This window comes from Photinus pyralis, unplaced genomic scaffold (genome assembly GCF_008802855.1).
Source record: "Photinus pyralis isolate 1611_PpyrPB1 unplaced genomic scaffold, Ppyr1.3 Ppyr1.4_unclustered_Scaffold5073, whole genome shotgun sequence".
In the NCBI taxonomy this organism is placed as follows: domain Eukaryota; kingdom Metazoa; phylum Arthropoda; class Insecta; order Coleoptera; family Lampyridae; genus Photinus; species Photinus pyralis.
The window spans coordinates 2157-8817 of record NW_022171703.1 but is presented as its reverse complement, the minus strand read 5'-3'; the positions used below and the strand labels follow the sequence as shown (position 1 = coordinate 8817).

Sequence of the window (6661 nt, the reverse complement as noted above, 5' to 3'; positions counted from 1 at the left end):
AAATGCCCAATAGGTATTATGCTGTCGGTGCCCATATTACAGTGACTCTATAAAGACAGTGTGGCCATATGCTCATTTCCGCCATTTTTCCCAAATTTATTATTGAGCTTATGGGAGAATCGCACATTTTGAGTGTAGGAATGTTGCGATTTACGCAAATCCTTCTTTTGAGAATTTTTTTTCGGGAGGTTTTTAGGGGTATTAGCAGATCAAATTACCGAATGGCTTGGGTTGTTCAATAAATAGGATTTGACATGTGTGTTCATGGTCTTTGTCTTGTAACCGGCTGAAGTGTAAAGTACGGCTTGTCTTGAAATATTTTGTTATACCTTAACTGTGTCCTTTTGCTTTTTTGTATCAGGTGAGGTATTTGCTTTATTCAATTAATCTATAAATGTGCATAACTTGAATGTAGATTGTAACTCTTTACTTATGTACTTACTGGATTCAATCACTTGTACCTCTTAATGTGTAACCTTTGTTGGTATTGGCAGTCATGTTTCATTGTCGGTAGGGCTGTATCTGTGCTGTACATACTTGCATGTGTACATATTTGCGTATTGTGCTTTTTAGTCACTCTCGATTATTTCATTGCATTTCATTATATTTGCTTATTTGTGACTGGAGTAATCAAGAGGGAAGTGTGCTTGTTTAGAGGGGATCGAGTTATTCAAGTTTATACGGGCCTTGGTGAACCTAACACTAACATTTTCACTCGTTCCGAACCCAACAACTTTAGCCCATGTCTACAGGGCCTGGGTAATCCTCCCGGCCGTCGAGGTATATTTAACACTTCTTAGTTTTGCCTGATGATGTGTTGTAATACCTGGAGAATGTCTCGATTCCATTTTGGTTACTCATAGCGTGTTTGTAGTATTTACCCCGGTTTCGAGGGGGCTCAAAAGTGCTGTACATTAGATGTTTATTATAGGACTACTCCGAATTAGGTTTTCCTGTAGTTTTCCAATTCGTAAGGTAAATGCCGGAGTAGTATAGAACCACCTAATACCCTCTGCAGGGGCGCCGCTAAAAACCATTATGCGGGTCACTCTGTAATCGTATTGGTATTAGATTCAATATAAACTTAATCAGCTATTTATTTTTACTTTTGGTGTTCCTTATCCATAAAACACCCTCAGTGCCTGCTGAGAACCCAGTTATATTACACAACGTAGGTGTCCTACATGACGATCACGATCTTAGTGCACTCGGAGTGGCCCCCGAGTGACAGATTCTCGCGGGAAACTTAAGCGAGAATATTCAAATAGGCAGCCATGTTAGTTTGGCATTCCCTCACTACAGAATATGGTCAAATATTCCGGTGTGTTTTGAAGTTGGCGTTAGCCCGCCAAGATCGGGTTCATAACCACAGCTCCCGCATGCGCAATAAAAATTACAGAAAGCACAAAGTTCACATTTAAAAGAATTTTTGTATACGTTCATTGTAAACGCACACGTACATACAGATAGATATAAGGTTTTAAGTAGGTAATAGATCCACTGTCAATAACCACCTCCATAACAGTAACTACTACGCCGTGCACGTGCACTTACATGCAATGCAAATAGCAGTTGTCTACCGTTATAGGTACAATATACAGGATCACAATAACATAACCAAAAAGAGAGATTCTTATGGAATGAAAAAAGCAGTGATCGTGGTTTCCTATATTATAGTCTGGGACTTCACCGAAAATTATAAACAAACATTTTCAAGTGAATGACATCAATCATCACGCAAAATCGGCTTCATAACCACAACTCACGCATGCACAGCAAAAATTACCTAAATCACAACGTTCACATTTAAAAGAATGAACAAACACACTCATAAGTTCTCGAATGATAGGGCACTTCCAGAAAAACTGCGAGCAGGGTGTTAAAGGAGGAACATCCCTTCTATCACCCCTACAGGGGGTTTTCTTCCAACCTCTCTGTAACTTCTTTAATGCGATGTCAAAATTAGGTGTTCTATTTACAAGTACGTGCAAGGTCAAATTTAAAAATTAATTTCTCAAATTCTGGGGCACTTCTAGAAAAACTGTAACATGGGTTTTAAAGGGGAACATCCCTTCTATCACCCCTATAGGGGGTTTTCTTCCAACCTCTCTGTAACTTCTTTAATGCGATGTCAAAGTTAGGTGTTCTATTTAGAAGTATGTGCGTGGTCAACTTTAAAAATTTATTTCTCAAATTCTGGAGCATTTCTAGAAAAACTTTAACAGGGGTTTTTAACCCTGCAGTGGTGACGTGAAATTTTGGAACACCAGTGGTGACCTCGGTCTGAGAGACCGAATTTGATTTTGGCTTGATTTCGTATAGTTACTACGCATGTAACTTGGCTTAAAATAAAGGAAAAAGTACAGTCAATAAATAAAGGCATATAAATCGAAAAATAAATTTTATTCTTGTAACATAACCAGTAGCGGTCCCAGGATTTGGTAAAGGGAGGGGCTCAAACCCGAACTTTGCCCCAACATGGAAAAAAATGAAAGAAATCTAATGAAAAAAATGAATGAGGGGGCCCGTGGCCCCCCCCTGGGACCGCCACTGACAGTAGCGGTCCCAGGATTTGGTAAAGGGAGGGGCCCAAACCCGAACTTTGTCCCAACACGGAAAAGAATAAATCTGATGAAAAAAATGAACAATAGGGGGGGGAGCCGGGCCCCCTGGGACCGCCACTGAACATAACTAAATTGAATTATACACAATACTAAGCTTATGGGGGGATGCGCGTTGCAATGCTGCGCTGACTAGAATTTTCGTAGCATCAATGCACCGGAAAGCGGCCAATTACTCACGGCACTAAATTGTCAAAGAACGGCTTGCTTCATCAAGTTGTTCGTCTGGTCTCAGACACGCAAAATATTAAGCTAGCAGAACTAGCAGTGCCATGCGCTGCATCGTTTTTATAAAAATTTGAAAAATACTTTTCGTCGGTCTGAGAGACCGTGCGTCACCACTGAAGGGTTAAGAGGAACTACGCTTCTATCATCCCTGCGAGGACTTCTCTTTCAATCTGCCTTTTGGTATGTAGGGAAGTTACATTTCTCGGTGTGTGGTTCACTTTTGAAATAAACGCTTCCAGATGACGAATAGGATAATCATTTAATTATCAGGATACAAATTTTTTTTGACAATCTTTGTGTAACTTTGTTAGCGACGTCATCGTTTACATACTACGGTGCACCCATCAAACAGAACGAGATACGTGTCTAACAATGTCTCACGTGCTCGTGTTTCTACACAGGTACATGTATTAGCATCTTGTAAATATACAAATCTCTCATTCAATGGAGATTACATATTTAACTTATCGTGTTAGTAGATATATCACGATTGAACTCGACACAATTTCCATTACGAAGGAGCATCAACTTGTCGATGTGCTTGTTCCTTACAAGAGTCGTAGAACATGAGCTTCGTTCCATTAACGGTTTATCTCTGGACTCTTTATCCATTATTAATTCCCACGAACCTGTAACTGTTCACTCAATTTGCATTACAGGTAAGAATAAGTGAAATTTGAGATTACCTATTTTTATAGCGACAGCGTACACCTCCAATTTATTGTTAAGGGGACCCGGCGCCTCTTGCACATCTTTCGATTTCCATCGGCCTTTTTCTTGCTTTATATTAAACAATATTGCGCAGCAGGTGCAAATCCTACATTCATTGTTTACTGTTATCATAAAAGGAATCGTAAAATTGGACTTACCGAATATGTACGTAAAAACTGTAAAGGTCACGTGTGACCGACAGAAAATAACCCAATAAATCCCTTGCCTTCTCAAAATTGATGAACGTATTAATTAATCCATTTACACGTTCGATGTAAGTAACAATCAATAACAGCTGTTTTGTTTTTGCGCAACCGCAAATAAAACGTACCTAAGACCTACGGCTACTTTCCTTCTCTAACGTAACTGCGCATTTGCATGCAGAGTAATTTTCATTCATACCATTTCCATTTGATACATTAAATTTGTGTCTCATTCTTATGCGATACATTTTATGCAGACCGAATTTCCATTGTATCATGTATGTATAAGCACATTTAAAATGCAATGTATTTTAATGCGGTGTATCGCATAGAAATGATTCACAAAATAATTCGACGTTCATTTGAATTAAAAGATGCACTATTAAATACATTGGAATTCAATGCTACATCTTAAACTTCGATTTAATTTTTATGCCATACCTTACGAATAATTTTATTTCCATTGGTAATGTCGCAACGGGTATCTATTTTAATCCCATACGTGAATAACGTTTGTTCTTTAAAGTGCATATATACGAATTTCAATGCATGCGATTTAATTTGATATACGCATGAGAATGGTTTACATTTTTTTTTGGATGCAAACATACTCGACTCAATTTTATTTAATATCAATTCAATTACACACAGCAGCAAATGTATTTCACTTCTGGTATAGCTGGACAGTTCCAAATAAATGCGTTATGTGTTTAAATCTTTTATACAAATTGCTATTTATTTTGATGCATGACAATTAAATTGGCAATGTTTAATATTCATCTCTGTCATCTTGTAGTGTTTTAGGATTCAAACGCTAAAATCCATATTAACATTTCCTACATTTGCATACATTTGGCTAACATTTTTTTGACATGTTTAATTTGTTGGTAACAATTCAATTGTTATTTAAATATTTTGGTATACGTTATAAATGTATAATAAATAGTAAAACGCATCTTGTACACACCAGCATTTAAATAGGTTTGTGATGTAGATGATCGCAAAGAAAAAGCATTCAAAATAAACCTATCGCATTTTAAATGCAATTTATAGTATTTACAGGCATTAAAAACTGAAGTGGTGCTACGGGATTCGTCATATAAACGTCGTTATTTTGTGACATGTTACAAAGGAAACTATTTAAATTACTATCGTACTCCAAGAAAATGTGGATTTTAATTTAACAAAACCATTTTATTACAATGGCATATAAACGTAACCAATTAAAATGCTATACTTAAAATGCAGTTAATAAATAGTAAATTGGCGTTCCATAAAAATTTACATAGATATCCAGGACCTTGAGAAGATGCAGTAAAAGAAATTTTCAGAAGAGTTGCTAATAATACCGACAAATTTTGCGTATAGATCAGTGGCGTAGCCAGGAACTTGGTTTGGGAGGGGCGGATGTGCGTACGTTGTCGAAGGCGGTGATAAAAAATCAGCTACCTACGTACGATTCAGTTCCATTTCGCAAAAATTGATTTAATTGTACACAAATATGACATGTCCGGGTGGGGCTATAGCCCCAATAGCCCCCCCTGGCTACTCCCCTGGTATAGAACAAAGTATGTGAACAATGTCAGAAGTTACAGTAGAAGAGATTATGACAAAAATTGGGTCCCAAACAAGCGGCGCAGCATCTGGTCACTTTTCTTTTGATTTTCACATCGTACATATTTTAGACTCGATTTTAGAGCATTGCTGACAATTTATCTGATTAATCAAGGGGGATTTGAGAAACTATATTAAAATGTCAGAAGTCAATAAAGAAGAATTCATAATATTAATTAATCTATTGTAACGTTTGCAACATTCTGCGCGACTTTTATTATGTTTAAACAAAGCATATACGTTTAAATATAAGTGAAATCTAATGTGTTACTTTTTGAATTTTCGAAAAAAAGTACGAAATAGTCGAATAGGCAATGTTTTATGAAGCTGTATTCTCTTTGAAATGACTGAGCTCACTGTGTACTATCCAAGGTGCTATCATTGAATAATAAATCTTTATTATTCAATGGTACTATTTGAAAAGAGAAACCAGTAGAGGGGGAAGCACATTTCCGTAGGAGATCGAAACTGATCGAAACCCGTTGATGGTCTGTGATCCTAACGGTAGTTTGCCTACACCGTTGCAGATTAGTTTTTAGCTCGGTTTTTAGATATAATTTGTTAAATGTGCTCTAAGCTGACATTTTAATTACTAAAAGTTTCTAAATACATCGTAGAATGTTTTTAATCCTCGGATTTTTGTAAAGATAATCTTTTCATGTTTGTGTACATTTGTTGTTTTTAAATTTTCTCAATTTTTCAAAATATCTCGAAAAATTTTGAAATTTTAATTTTTTTAATTTTTCTGACTATCTAATGTTGATAAACTTATGTTTTATTTGAATTTTACACTTTCATTTTTCGGAATTTTCTCGATTTTCGCAATTTTCAATTTTTAAAATATTTGTTAATTTTTACAATTTGATATATGCATTTGTTATATATAATCCGATCTTTCCATTATTTTTTAATTAACCTAAGTCCGGTATTAGACCATAAAAGATATTTGACAAAGATCTTTTATAAAAAAAACTGAAAGAATTGATCTGAATTCCGTCCAGAGACATTCGAAGAAATTTGCGCCTGTTAGAGGAGAATGGGCCACTTACAAAATTCGATAGTATAGTACCTATTGAGTTGTAACTTATACAACCAGTTCTTCATTTAAAAAATTCTCAGATTTCGCAATCCTTGCAACCATCGGAGACATTGGAAGTGATAACGTATAAAGCCATAAATAACCCTTATTCACACGGAATAATCTTGCTCCACTCGCTCGCAAGCTCGCTCGTGTCACAAACGTAAACTTTCTGAATAATAAGCGGCGTAACATGCTTATAATAC

General features: G+C 36.2%; 1 long non-coding RNA gene across 1 annotated transcript; it reads right to left on the bottom strand.

The window, feature by feature from the left end:
• Window positions 1-3095: 3095 nt before the first annotated feature.
• On the bottom strand, window positions 3096-4008 carry LOC116182381. The gene is made up of 3 exons (XR_004147500.1): window positions 3719-4008; window positions 3536-3666; window positions 3096-3484 (listed from the first exon to the last, which is right to left on the bottom strand). It is a non-coding gene; the product is annotated as an uncharacterized LOC116182381 (long non-coding RNA).
• Between the last annotated feature and the right edge of the window lie 2653 nt (window positions 4009-6661).